Source organism: Monodelphis domestica, chromosome 5 (assembly GCF_027887165.1).
Source record: "Monodelphis domestica isolate mMonDom1 chromosome 5, mMonDom1.pri, whole genome shotgun sequence".
Classification (NCBI taxonomy): domain Eukaryota; kingdom Metazoa; phylum Chordata; class Mammalia; order Didelphimorphia; family Didelphidae; genus Monodelphis; species Monodelphis domestica.
This window is the reverse complement of record NC_077231.1, coordinates 304,067,786-304,080,369: the sequence shown is the minus strand read 5'-3', so window position 1 is coordinate 304,080,369 and position 12,584 is coordinate 304,067,786. Positions and strand designations below refer to the sequence as shown.

At 42.7% G+C, this 12,584-nt stretch overlaps 1 long non-coding RNA gene across 1 annotated transcript in view; it reads left to right on the top strand.

Moving 5' to 3' along the window:
• LOC103100096 (uncharacterized) overlaps positions 1-10,853 on the top strand; it is a 47,459-nt gene extending 36,606 nt beyond the window's left edge. Inside the window, exons 2-3 of the long non-coding RNA XR_008912501.1 lie at positions 7,800-8,005; positions 8,761-10,853. This is a non-coding gene — a long non-coding RNA (uncharacterized LOC103100096). The remainder of the gene's footprint in view (positions 1-7,799; positions 8,006-8,760) is intronic.
• Positions 10,854-12,584: the final 1,731 nt, after the last annotated feature.

The following is a 12,584-nucleotide window of genomic DNA, read 5'->3' as shown; positions in this document are numbered from 1 at the left end:
CCTCTTTCCCTCTTGAGTTCCAACAGGACAATGGATTCTGATGCCCGCGCCCCATCTGCTCAAATCCAGAGATGTTCAGATTATCCAAAGTTGGGAAAATGGATCAAAGGGAGATTGCTGGATGAACTGTTCACCTCCCTGTCTTCCTGCCACTGAAGAAGGTTCAGGAGTCACTTGTTTCCCCTTTAGAATGGAAGCCCCTCTGAGAGCAGGATTGGGAGCTCCATATTTAGCCTCTACACTTGTCTCATTGCTTTTAGGACCTCAGCAGGTTTAGCACCAGGTAAAATTGTGCGTAATCCCAAATAGTCTTTAGTGTGTGGAGCAACAGATTCAGTGCTGCACTTGAGTCAGGAAGCCTGGGCTTCCATTTTGCCTCTCACACGTACTAGCCGTTATATCTGAAGCAGGTCACTTAATTCTCGAGCCTTCAAATTGAAAGGGCTGCATTGATTGGACTTGAGAGATCCCTTCCAGTGATGAATCTCTGATCCTTTCTAAGCCTCTGTCACCTCTTTGGGAAATGGGAATAATCATGCTGCTAGCATTCACTTCACAGACTTGTGAAGATCAAAAGCAAGCATTGATGTAAAGCACTTGGCCAACTCTAAAGAGATACCTAAATGTGAGCTCTTCCTCCGAGTTCCCAGGTTCTCTTCTCTTTCTCGGGGCCCCCTCTCTCTTCCTTTCCCTTCTTCCTTCCTCTCCTAACTGTCTTCTTGGTACTCTGGGATCTCCAAAGTGTTGCCCACAAAACCTGAGCTCTAGATCTAGCTGCTACATTGAGATCTGTAAAGGATACCAAAGACTGTCTAGCCCAGCTTCCTTACAGGGATCCAAATAGGTTAGATCAGAGCCACAGAGACCAGATTTGCTCCACCAAGGTCTTTGACTCCAGATTCAATGCTCTTTCCGTTCACTCTTTTCCTCCATTCCTTCTTTTTCCTCTTCCCTCACTATCAACCAATCTCCCCAGTTTCTGTTAGTAACAAATGGGATCGAGGCAATGAGAATAATACCACATTTGGGCCCCTTCTGGTTGGCCTTCTGCCCTGGTCCCTGGAGAGAAGACATGTTTTGTTATTGTTGACCATCACGTATCCTTTCCCCCCCTCTATTTATTTATTATTTTTTTATTTGGTCAATTTCGGGAGGAATAGAAAATGATTTTTATAACCAGGGAATAATGTTTGAAATTGACCATCACTTATCCTTTTTATTCCATATTTATTTATTATTTTTTTTTTTATTTGGTCACTATCAGGAGGAAAAGAAAATGATTTTTGTAACCAGGGAATAATGTTCGAAATTGACCATCACATATCCTTTTGATTGGGTACCATATTGGAGTGATTTGCCCACTGGGTCAGCAACAGCCTCTCGATTTGTGGGCTCTAATGAGTGAGGGGAGACATTCCCTGCCTCTTGGTGGATTGATCTCTTTTAGGATTCATCCAGATCAGATCTTCATCATGTTTTCGACAAGGGTATGGATGAGATTTCTCTCCTCTGGTCAGGACACATGCTCACCTTCATCATTCTTGGTACATTGGTTTTATGTGTAGATATTGAATACTTGGCAGCTAGAAGATACAGTGGAGAGAGTGCCAGGGCTGGAGTCAGGAGGACTCATCTTGAGTTCAAATCTGACCTCAGACACTTACTAGCTGGGTGATCCCGGGTAAGCCTTCTAACCCTGTTTGCCTCAGTTTCCTCATCTATAAAATAAGTTGGAGAAGGAAATGGCCAACCACTCCAGTATCTTTGCCAAGAAAACCCCAAATGGGGTCACAAAGAGTTAGACATGACTAAAATGACTAAACAACAACAGCAAAAACAACATGAGCACACACAGTATACAAAGCTGGTCCTCAGGAATGATAGTATGAACAAAATCCTAGAATGGTCCAAATGTGAAATTGGCCTCTCTGCTTCTGCCGGCCTCCTCTGATCCCTTGAAATGAATCTCTGTCTCCTCTTTGGAATCTGTCCCAGTTCAGACCCAGGCCTCTGGTTCAGGGCCAACAGATGCCAGGAACTGGAAAGGAGGGTATGGGACAGACTGTATTCACCTCATTTTCCCCAAGGCCCATTTTAGTTCTGGTGTAAGGCTGAGAGAGCTAACACAGGACAAGTTCTGAGGATGAAGAGCTATTTAAATACTAATTACCCTTGGGCCAAATCCATCTTCTATTTACGTTCCAGGGGATTCCTTTTAAATGTACCTACAAAGGAAGCAATAATTTATCATCATTATGATCAATATTAATTATAATGAGAATTAGCCATAATCACCTCTGTGAGAAGAGCGGTATAATAGAGTATATACAGGAGACCCAGAGTTCTCCAACAGCCATGTGTCGAATGACTAAAAGGCCATTATTAATGAGATTCTTTAAATCAACTCAGTTAATGCAGGAGATGGAGTATTGGACACAGGCAGGAAGACCCAGGTTTGAGTCCCTCTTTCAAATGCTTACAAGCTGTGTGACCTTTGGTAAGTCATTGAATTGCTCTGGCCCTCTTCCCTCATCTGTAAAATGAGAATTGATGCAATGACTTCTGAGATCCCTTCCAGCTCCAAACCTGTGCTCCTTAGGATTCTATGGAGAAACTGGGATAATCAGTACGTCAGAATTGTATTGCCTAAACCAAAATGCAAAACAAAGGGCAAAAAATGGAAGATTTTCTTGACAAAAGTAGGATGATTTCCAGCCATAGTGGGTTCCCCACTTATTAGAGATCTTCCAGCAAGATCTGGAGGACCATTTTGTTGAGTGTGATGGAAAGGAGGTTCCTCTGGCTTACTATGGTTTTAGATAGATAGTTTAGTCCAAGAGTCGGCCCCACTTTGGAAGATCATGGATGTTAGAGCTGCAAGTGTGATATGGGTGGAGCAGGGACAAAGGATTGAACTTGGAATCACAGGATTTGAGTTTGAATCTCAGCTTTGCTCTTTACTACCTTTGTGACTTTGGGCAAGTCACTGATCTTCTCTTCTTACAGTTTCTTCAACTGTAAAATGATGAGCTTTCTAGGGGGAGCAATTCCTCCTGGCTAAGATTCTTGCCAGATCAGCTAACTGGGGATGGGATTGGATGATTTGGGGCATTGAGACAGGTTGTATGTACAAATGTCACTCTCTCCCCACAGTCCCTGGCTTGGGAGCTGATGGGATTGTGAGATCAGAGGATCTGGAGGTCCAGAAGATGAATTTGAATCCTGAATCTGCCTCTAAGAGCAAACCCCTTTCCCTCTCTATGCCTCAGTTCTCTCAACTGTAAGATAAGGTGGAGGGAGTCATTACTAAATAATATCTAAGGTTCCTTCCAGCTCTAACTCCCATGATCCTAGGCTAGTCTGTGCTCACTGCAGAATCCTTTCCAGAAATCTTTTATTCCTGTCATCTGACCCACTCCAGAGGATGAAGAGACACTTTAAGCAAAAATTCAATGGTTAGAGAAAGTATTGGCAAAATGAATTGTCTAAATAAAAATCGAACTGGAGCTCAGTAGCTCTTACCACCCTGGATAATGGGGAGCAATGAGCTGAGGAGAGATGGAGCAAGCGGCTGGAGGAGATGAGCCTGTGAAAAACCTCCCTCCTGCAGTCTGAGCAGGCTGCCTTATGGTGGTAAAAAAACAAACAAAGAAAAAACAAAAACCAAAGGCAAGGCTGGATGCTGGAACTCTTGTTCCATTGGCTGCTAGGTGGCTCAGTGGCTAGAGCTTGGGTAGATTTGAGCTCTGATCCTGCCTCAGACACCTAACAAGTTGTGTCATCCTGGGCAAGTCACTTTACCTCCACGTGCCTCAGTTTTCTCATCTGTAAAATGAGGACATAATATAATATAATAGTATTTGTCTCCCAGGACTATGGTGAGGATGAAATGAGATAATATTTGTATATTAATATTGTATATTTCATAACTCTTAAAGCACTAGCTGCTGCTGCTACTACTACCATTACCACTACCACTATTACCACTACCACTACTACTACTATTATTGTTACTACTGCTACTACTACTCAGTTCTCTACTATGATAATTATTATTGTTACTCCTACTCCCACTCCTATTGCTAATGCTACTACTACTATTACTGCTACTACTATTACTATTATTTTTACTAACTGCTACTTCTACTACTATTATTACTACTACTGCAACTACTATTACTACTACTATTACTGCAACTACTACTATCACTACTACTACTATTACTATTTCTATTATCATTTCTACTACTACTATTATTATTACTGCTAATATTACTACTACTATTACTGCTACTATTAGTACTATTATTGTTACTACTGCTACTACTACTCAGTTCTCTACTACTATTACTATTATTATTACTCCTACTCCTACTCCTATTGCTACTAATGCTACTACTATTACTATTATTTTTACTACTGCTACTACTACTACTAGTACTATTATTGTTACTACTGCTGCTACTTCTACTACTATTATTACTACTTCTGCTATTATTTTTACTAAACTATCACTACTATTATTACTACTACTGCAACTACTACTATTACTACTTCTATTACCATTTCTACTACTACTACTATTATTATTATTACTGCTAATGCTTCTACTATTACTGTTACTACTACTTTAAGTACTATTATTGTTACTACTGCTGTTACTTCTACTACTATTATTACTACTTCTGCTACTATTTCTACTAGTACTACCACTACTACTACTATTATTACTATTATTGTTGCTACTACCACCATTACTACTACTATTACTACTTCTACTGCTATTTCTTCTTCTACTACTACTATTACTGTTGCTACTGCTACTAGTACTATTAGTTATACTATTATTAGTTATATACTATTAGTTGTTATTATTATTACCACTGTTACTAACAATTTAAGGAGCTCCATATGAGGAAATCACGTGTGGCATTGTCTCATGGCGTTAATTGACAGGTTAGCTGATTTGGCCAGGTTCACACAGCTGGACTGGAACACAGGACTTCTTGGCTTGGTGGTCCCTACACCACTCCATCTTTCAGGTTTGCAGATGTGCTGAAGATACCATCTCTGACACAATCCTGATGGTCAGTATTTATGAGGGGCTCTGAGAATTGGCAGGCACTAAGGTCTCTCTAGGTCTGTGTAAGGTATATAAATGGGAGGAATGATTGGAGAGATTCTGGTGGAGGTCGATTCCCTGCCTTCCTGTCCCTGTACCTCACTGGCCTCTCAGGAGAACCTGCATGACATTTTAGTTTGGAATCTGGCAGAGAGATTGCTGCAACATGCAAACAAGAGGCCAATTTGAACCCAAATCCCTTTGTGGCCCTCCTGACTATCTCGTGCCTGGAAAACAGTCCTTGGGAAAATCCTTTTGGAGATTCCCTCAGACAGACAAAGAAAACCCAGGAGTCCCCCAAAGCAGTGGTTATGTGGCAGGATCAGAGCAAAGCCCTTTGTGGGCCAAGTACAACATGGCATAATTGTTATTGTCGCTGACTCGAGCATGTTATTAAGTACAGAGTATCATTAGGATGGTTACTAGTGCTGTTATGTAGCAATTTGACTCTTAAAAGCATTTTGGCAACATTAACCAATTTCCATTAGGCACACCCCATGAAGGGATGCCTGGTGAGACTTCTTAGGGGTCCTTGTGGGGGCCAGCAGGGGGCTACGTGTGTGAGGTCGGTCTTGGCCCTTGGAGTAGAAAGACATGTTGGTGGCTTTACTGAAAGGATCTGGGAACAATACACAGGAGAGGCAGTAGATGGAGAGCTAGAAGAGGTCTTTCTTCTTGCTTTGCAGACCAGGAAACCAAAGGTCTTGGATTTTAAGTGACTTGCCCAAGGTCACGCAAGAAGTGCCAGCATCCGAATCCAAGATCTCTGAGTCCATTGTCTCCATTATCATCATCATCATCAACAATGTCATTGTTCAGCTGTTTTTCAGTGGTGTCCAACTGCACCCCTTTTTAGAGGTTTTCTTGGCTAAGATACTGGAGTGGTTTGCCATTTCCTTCTCTAACTTGTTTTATAGATGGGGAAACTGAGGCAAACAGGATTTAGTGGCTTGCCCAGAGTCACACAACTAGTGTTTGAGGCTTGATTGAACTCAGGGAGATGAGTCTTCCTGATTCCAGGCCTGGCACTCTATGCACTACACCAGTTAATTGCCCTCATCAACAATAACAACAATAATTGACTAAGTGCCTACTTTGCGTCAAACACTGCGCTATTCTGAGGGGACAGAGAAATGCCCAAACAGTCTTAACTCTTAAAGAGCTTAGAGTCTAATGTTTCCAATCCTACATCCTTTCCATTAGAACTAGGAAGGGTTCAAATCTCACCTCTGACATTTACTGGTTAAGTAAGTCACTTTGGGCAACTCATTTCCCTCTCTGAACCTCAGTTTATTCATCTATCATATAGTGGCTGTTAGTGATAATATTTACATCATCCACCTCATAGGAATGCCATAAAGGTATGCTTTTCCAACTTTAAAGAGTATTTAAAAATAATTAATGACTTTTATTTTATCACCATCTCCTACTGCCTCTACCATTCCCACCATCACGAGCCTGTCGGTATATTTTGAGGACCTGCCATTAGAGATTTATTCCTTTGGATTAATAAGGTCCTCCCAAAAGCAATTCATCCCAGGAACAAACACACGGTGCCTACCGTAAGTCTTAAACATTTTAGAGTGAATGAGATTGATGGTTTTCATTATAAACAGTGGGTGACGGGTAGAAGTTATAAGGGGGTCTGGAGATGGTGGCACCATATTGAGTGCAAGATGGAAGATAAGGGTTTAAAAAAATCCTATCTCAGACATTTCTTTTTTTAAAATTTTAAACCCAATACTGTGTATTGGTTCCAAGGCAGAAGAGTGGTAAGGGCTAGGCAATGGGGGTTAAGTGACTTGCCCAGGGTCATACAGCTGGGAAGTGTCTGAGGCCAGATTTGAACCCAGGACCTCCCATCTCTGGGCCTGGCTTTCAGTCTACTGAACCATCCAGCTGCCCCCTGACATTTCTAAATGAGATAATTGAGGCTGTTATGTGTGAAAGGATATGCTCAATGCCACAAAGCTAGTACATGTTAGAGGCAAGTTTTGAACCCAGGTCTTCCTGACTTCTAGTCCAGTGCCCTCTAGTCCATGCTCTATGTTTCCTTTTTGCAGATGAGCAGGCTGAGGCTTAGGGAGAGGAAGTCCCTTGCCTGTTGTCACATAACTAGCATCAAAGGTGGGATCTGAACTGATGTCCAGCTTCAAATCTATTGCTCTCTGCATGCTGTTATACTTAGTGAATCATTGTTTGGGGGTCAGATATTACCCCTATGATGCTTTTGATTTTTCTCTTCTACAGGAAACGTCCTCATTCACTTCCACTTCTTGCCATTTTCCTGGGACTAAAGTCAATAAGAAAGAAGTCTAGTTCTCATAATAATGGCAGCCATTTGTTTGATGCTTTAAAGTTTGCATATCATTCTCTTTACCTACACTATCCCATTTGAGCCTCATAAGACACACATAATATTTTCCCCTTTTATAGACGAAGTATCTGAGGCACAAAGAGTTTAAATGACTTATCCAAGGCCACACAGCCAGTAAATATCAGAGGTAGGATTTGAATCCAAGACTTTCCAGTCTTGCATTCTGTCTAGTACTCCATACTTTTTCATCCCTGTGCTAGATCACAAGGGCAGATGCTTCTATTGCCCCGTTTTTTGACTTCCTGACCCTGGATTTCTCCAGTTTTCTGTAACCAAACCACTCTTCTCCTTATCCCAAAGGTGGTGCCTGGACTTACTGAATCCGTCCATACCGAGCTTTTGTGATGAGCACAGTAAGCCCATGGAGAAGCCCCTGAACATGCTTCTATGCCAATCTCCCAACAGTGACCAAAAGTAACCAGGAGGCAGTTGGGAGACTGGAAGAGAAGATGGCTGGCCATGGAGTGAAAGGAAGAGAAAAGAACTCCACTGACCTCCAGGACAGAGTAAGCATTGAGCAGACCCAATATGGAGGAACGATGAGGGAAGACAGGGAGGATGGGAAGTCCCTGGAGGAATTGTGGTCTGTCCAGATGGAGAGACTTCTCGTGCCAGTGATGTAGCAGAGATTAAGCCTTACAGATCACTCCTCTCAATTTTTAAAATAGAAGGTTCATGAGGTAGGAGGTACGAGAATCATTATCCTCATTTTATAAACGAGAAAACCAAGGCTTAGGTTAAGGGATTTGCCCAAGGAATAGCAACTAGAAGTTTCTCATAGGATTTAGAATGGAGACTGTTGATGTCATCTAGGACAACCTCCTCATTTCATTGATGAGGAAACTGATTCAAAGAAGGGAGATAACTTTTTGAGGATGGAGCAAGTAAGTCAAGTAAGTCTAGCAAAGGTAAAAAGGTTGAAAGTTGGAAAGGGCCTTGGAGTTCACCTCTTGAACCTTCTTGTTCTTTTAAAAATAAACTTGGGGGGCAGCTGGGTGGGTCAGTGTATTGAGAGTCAGGCCTAGAGACAGGAGGTCCTGGGTTCAAATTTGTCCTCAGATATTCCTCAGCTGTGTGACCCTGGGCAAGTCATTTGACCACTGTTGCTTAGCTCTTACCTCTCTTCTGCCTTGGAATCAATATGCTGTATTGACTCCAAGACAAAAGATAAAGGTTTAAAAAATAATTAAAAAAATAAACTTTTGTTGCTCCCTCTTTTTTTTGATACCATGCACACTTTTTTCTATCTTCCTCTTTCTAGCTCTTCCCAGAGATCCATCTTTTATACTATAATTGAAAAGAAGAAGAAAAGGGGTCAGCAAAGCTAACATCAACAATGCCTGCTGTAATATACAGTGCTCCACCTTTGGAAAGAAGTTGGGGGGTGGGTCTTCTCATATCTCTTCTTGGAGTCCAAGTTTGGTCATTATCATTTTTGCAGTATTCATTTTCATTGTTTTGCTGTGGTGGTGGGCCTTCTTTCTGCTTACTTTGTTGCAATCATTCTGTATATTGTGTTCCTGGTTCTACTCACTTCACTTTCCATCAGTTCATACAAATCTTTCCATACTTCTCTGTTCCCCACATTTGTCTTTCTAATACTCTTTCACACTAGGGTGCTACAATTTTCTTAGCCATCCCCTAATCGACAGGTATTTACTTTATGCCCACTTCTTTGCTACCACAAAAAGTGCTGCTAAAAATATTTTGGGTTCTCTTTGTTTATGAATTCTTTGAAATACATGCTCAGCAGAGGAATCTCTGGGTCAAAAGGATATGGGAAGAGGAAGCTAATTGGCACAGTGGATTGAGAGCCAGACCGAGAGACGGGAGGTCCTGTATTCAAATCTGGCCTTAGATATTTCCTAGCTGTGAGACTCTAGGCAAGTCACTTAACCCTCATTGCCTAGCCCTTATTACTCTTCTGCCTTGGAACCAACACACAGTATTGATTCTAAGACAAAAGGTAAGGATTTTTTTAAAAGAATATGGTACATAGTAGGTGCTTAATAAATGCTTATTCCTTTTTCTATCCTCCCTACCCCTTTCCCACATAGGTGAGTTTCATCAACTGAGCTTTGTTTATCTGTTGTTTCCAGTTCTTCATGACCCCTTGAAGGGTTTTTTTGGCAAAGATGAGGAATTATTTGCCATTTCCTTCTCCAGCTCATTTTACAGATGAGGAAACTGAGGCCAACAGTGTTAAGTGACTTGCCCAGGATCACATAGCTAGTAAGTGCCTGAGACCAGAATTGACCTCCAGAAGAGAAGTCTTGGTGTTTTCAGGTGAGGTACTCTATCCACTATGCCACCTAGCTGCTCACAAACATTTCAGTCACTTTATTTGCCATCATTCCAAATTGCTTCCCAGAATGGTTTCTTCCCAATTCAGAGCACCACCCATAAGGCATTAATGGCCTCTTTTCCCCAGTCCTTGGACGCTGACTTCCCATCTTTTGTATCTCTGCCAATTTTCTAGATTCGAGATGAAACCTCAGAGTTGTTTTGATGTCCATTTCTCTTATTTACTTGTGATCTGGAACATTCTTTCCTATGCCCAGCCTGTCCCTTTCTAGAAGAGAATCCTGCAATTTATGAAGGGTGAGGAGTGACTTGTCTAAGGTCACGCGGGTCAGACGCAGCAGGGATGAGACCTGAAGCTTGTCTCCTAATTCTAAGAAGGGTTCTTTTTCCTAATAGGGCATTTTACTAAGCCAGAAGGGATAGTCCCTGACCTTTGAAGTGGAGAAATTAAAATGCACACATGTGAATTTCTTTAAAAGCTAAAGGGTTTAATAATTGTTGGAGCCAGCATTAAGAGAGCTGTCAGCGGGAAGTCAATGGCCAATTGCAGGGCAGCAATAGAATGGCGAAGGTTTGGAGATGCCCAGATGGCTTGCCACGCACGTGTGGTAGGTAAGTTAACTTCCCATCACTTTACAAGGGAGAGCAGACAGCCTTATAGACTTAATTAGTGACTTTCCCCCAGAACCCCTGAGTGTCAGATCCCCTGCCAGCTACCACCATAATCTCATTAGTCTGACTGCTGAAGAGGGCCAAAGAGCTGATCCCTGGAGCAGATTATGTGAACCGCTTCATAACTGCTGCAAAGTACCACTGAGCATCTTGGAAGGCTGGGGAAGGGCAGCTTAGTCCTTGGCAGGTTCAGGAGAGAATTTGAAAACCTAATCAGAAAGTGTGTGAGGAAGAGTCCCTCCTCTCTCCAATTTAGCCTCTGTACCTATACGTCTGTTCATGTTACTCACCTGCTCAAGAATCCCCAGTGGCTCCCTAATTTATTTTCTTTATTCTTTATTCCTCTAAGAATAAAGAAATCTGCTGCCGAGCATTTAAAAGTCCTTCACAGTCTGACTCCAGTCTTCTTTTCAGATTAATTATGCTCTCCCATGCCCCATTCTAAGTTGCAGTCAAACTAACCATTTCAATTGCTTCCTACACAGGAGATTTCATCTCCCCCAGCCATGCCTTTGCCCAGACCTGAACCTGCAACATTCCTCCTTCTTGTCTCATAGAATCCATGACTCCATTCAAGGCTTGGCTTAAGGGGCCACTTCCTGAACAGGCCCTTTGCTGATCGCCTCATTCTTGGCACTTGAAATGTATTCTTGCAAGTGGAAATGAGATTTTCTTCCTTGGGAAGAAATGGCAGCTCCTTGAAGCCAGGACTGGATTTGGGTCTTTGGTTTTGGTCTCTGTATTCCTAGAACAATTCACATCAAGTAGAACTGAACTGAATGGAGGCCCACCAACCACTTGGCCCACTTGCACATTTTCCACACCCTGAGCAGAGGAAATCATAGGCTTCTAGAGTTAGAGTGAGAAGGAAACTTTGAGATCCTAAGATGGCTAAGTAGCGCAGTGGTTGGAGGGCTAGATCTGGAGTCAGGAAGAGCTGAGTACCAATCAAGCCTCAGACACTTACTATGTGATCCTGGGCAAGTCACTTAACTTCTGTCTGTCTGTCTGCCTCAGTTTCCTCATCTATAAAATGGGAGTGATAGTAGCACCTACCTTCCAGGATGTTTATGAAGATGAAATGAGATATTTGTTGTGAATGGCTTAGCTCAGCGCCTAGTGTCTAGTAAGTGCTATTTATAATATTATTATTATTACCCTGGATGAGGTGTTCAAGGAGGATTAATACTTCTGGTGTGGGGGCTTTCCAAGCCCTTTTTGAAGGTCCTTAGGGTCTACAAGGCACTCAACTCTCACCTGTGGTTCCAAGAAGCTGTGGCGTAGGTAGCAGCCACGTCCCAGGAAAGTATCTCAGGCAGAAGGATTGGACCAGGTGGAGGGTAGCCCATAGGTACATTAAGGAGGCATCTACTGAGGCATCCCCGGGCAGAATGGGAGGATGAGAACAACCTGTTCCAAAGGCCCTGAAGGCAGCTGAAGCAGGGACTGGGGAGCACCCTGAGCTTGGTGAGACATTGAGGACACCCACGTCATCCCCTGCACCCCAGGCCATCACCAGCCATCCAGACTTTTGTCTTGCCACTGGACTCCAATGACTCCAGAGAAGAGACTGAGGCTGATCGCTCAACTCTGCTTTACTTAAATCCAACGCATGCACAAGTCGAGGTGTTAGCCTGTGCTATCTTGGTCCTCTTCGAGAACAGAGGATGAACAGCAATGACCGGGGAATGAGTCAGTCAGTCAGTCAGTCAGTCAGTCAGTCAATTGTCCAGAAATATTTACCAAGTCCTTACGACTACATGGCCAGGCCCCATGCTAAGGACTGGGGATACAATGAAAGGCAAACAGGTTATCTGTCCTTCTCTGAAAGTTCACCTTCTAATATGCGAAGAAAAACCAAGATACAGACAGTGTAAGTGGGAGGTGATCTCAGGTAGAAGGAATGGAGCTGGGGATGGGGTGGGTAGAGATATACCTCCAACAGAAGGGGGAATTTCAATGCAGTCTTGAAGGGCATCAGGAGGCAGCGATGAGGAGGGGAAGTATGAGGGCTTCATTTTAAAGTGGGTGCCCTTAATGTCTCTTGTGCCATGGACCCTTTGGCAGGTTGGTGAAAGTTATGGACCTCTCCTTAAAATCATGCTCTTG